At 38.7% G+C, this 2365-nt stretch overlaps 1 long non-coding RNA gene across 1 annotated transcript in view; it reads right to left on the bottom strand.

Moving 5' to 3' along the window:
• Positions 1 to 754, bottom strand: part of LOC110270390 — a 1620-nt gene extending 866 nt beyond the window's left edge. The window contains exon 1 of the long non-coding RNA XR_002359870.1: positions 644 to 754. This is a non-coding gene — a long non-coding RNA (uncharacterized LOC110270390). The remainder of the gene's footprint in view (positions 1 to 643) is intronic.

Genomic DNA, 2365 nt, shown 5'->3' with positions numbered 1-2365 from the left:
ATAGAGAAAAAATAGATAATAATGCTATAAAATTAGTATAATTTATTATTTTTTAAAACAGAGAAGAGCGAGACAAGAAATTGCAAGAGACGAACAGAATTACTGTTCTCTATGAGTAAATTTTGAAAAAGACCCTTCCAAAACAAAATATATATGGATAATCTACTGTAATTTTCATATAACAATAATATATGTGATATTTAAATGAAAAATAAAAATAAAAACCTTCATAATCATCCACATGCTGTTTGAATGATAGTAATGTCCTTAGACTAACTATTAAGGCCATTAAAGCCATTCATCCTACCCAAAATTATTTATGCCTCTTAATTTGAAGAACAGATAAAACACACACTTATAAGTACACTTGTTACTGTAGAGAAAGATAAGCTGAAGGCAATTAAGTTTTAACTATGTTCACTCTTTAATTCTTCTATCTTTGGATACCAACTGTATTGTTACATTATTAATTCAGTTTGGGCTTATTCAGTAAAAAACCAAACACACCAAGTTTCACTATATATTAAACCCCCAGAAATTCTAAAGAACTCCAGCCGTTGGTTGCAAGTATAATTATATTCAACCAATTCAAACTTCAAAATTAATACAAGGCAGGTAAACAATAGATTCTATCATAACTTACCTCACCAGCACCAACAAGGATATATGATCCTACAGTTACATCATGCATATGAATACTCTTGTACGCCAAGTTGAATGTATTAGGAAGGTTATTATCACCACTGGTGTCAAGAACAAGCGCAAACTCAGGATGATTCTCTTTCAACTCTGAAATTGACACTAAAAGTCTGAAAGAACTGGGTAGAAGGGAGCTCACCTAGGAAGCTGACCAACTGAACTAATGGCCGAAACAAAAAGACCCCCACCACCACCACTCAAGAGAGCAGATGTTGGTTCCATCTGCTTTAGCAATTCACCATAATGGAATAAAAACAGCAACAAATCAACCCTAAATACTAATAATCAGAAAAACAAAAGCATCAATCAACTCCTAAACCTACATATATTACAATGTATCAACAAAATTTGAATAATCTGCCAACAAAATTTTGGGAGGATGGTGTTTCTGATGGTATATTTGATGAAGCCATCTAGAACAACAATAATATAAAACAACAATTTGGCAGCGTCCTCTCCTCCATCGCGTGGAGACTCCTTTCTCTTTTAATTTCATGGCAGCAGCAAGCATGCAACCGAAACAGCAGCAATGTCAATTTCTTATGGCAGTGACGATGGTTGCAGCAAGACAAGGATTCAAATTAGATAAGAATCAAAAGCAAACATAACTCTGGAAAATTCAAAACAAATCCAAGACTAGAATTGAATTAAAAGAAGAACATGGCAATTAAAATTGACAAAACAGAACTTGCAAATGGTTCAGAACCAAGGAAAAGAACATACTAGAATCAATATAACAAAACCAGAACCAGCAGCAGCAACCCCGGTAGCCCTCTCTTCATAGAAAAATTCCTATCTCTAACGGGCAACAACAACAATCAGAGTTTCCAGTAGCAATGATAACCAAGCTAGGGGATGATGGCAGCAGCAACGGTGGTTCTGGGAAGCAAAGACACGACGTTGGTTCACCTCCACAGTGACGATGACAGCACCATCACCCTCCGCTGCCTCCGTCTTCGAGTTCTGTTCCTTGCGTTATTGACAGTGGTTTCCTCTGGTGGTAGCAACGGTGACGAGACATGGTGTCGGTGACAGAATCAACGACTTCCTCCTCGGTTAGCGATTCCATCCGTGGTGGCAACTTCCCTCGACGGCACCAGGGCACAACGGCGACACGGGCAGGGGGCGACGGCGCAGACGACGCGAGCTCGCAGCAGCTCCCCCGACGGCCAGCCCGCGACGGCACTCTTCCTCTCCTTGGCCTTTGCTCCCTCGAACGCTCTCCGTCTCAACATCTCTCTTTCTCTTCTTCGTCAGCGTCGGCGGCAACGCGTGGGTCAGCGGCTCCAAGGCAGATCGGCGGTTCAATGGCGACGGTTTGGGCTGGACGGTGCAAAGCGCGGCTCCCTTTTTCCCTTTCCGATCTCTCTACTCTGTGTGTATGTTGCGTTTTTGGAAAGGAAAGGGGGTGGGTGGAGGCTGTGTTATGCGAAGGTGAAGGGGGTTTTAGAGTTAGGTTCCAATTTGGGAATTAGGTTTTTGATTTAATTTAAAAATTTAGAGTTAAAAATTAGAGATTTTATAAAAGAACAAGAATAAATATGAATAGATATTTTGATAAAATTGGAGAGTAGAGTAATTTTAAAATTAAATATATTTTCTTAAAAATATTTAAGAACATTATTTATTAACATATTACTAAGTTCACTTAATTATTTTTAATTTA

The sequence above is a fragment of the Arachis ipaensis genome, chromosome B01 (genome assembly GCF_000816755.2).
Source record: "Arachis ipaensis cultivar K30076 chromosome B01, Araip1.1, whole genome shotgun sequence".
NCBI lineage: Eukaryota > Viridiplantae > Streptophyta > Magnoliopsida > Fabales > Fabaceae > Arachis > Arachis ipaensis.
Note: the sequence above shows the minus strand (reverse complement) of the source record. Positions and strands in the feature narration are given on the sequence as shown.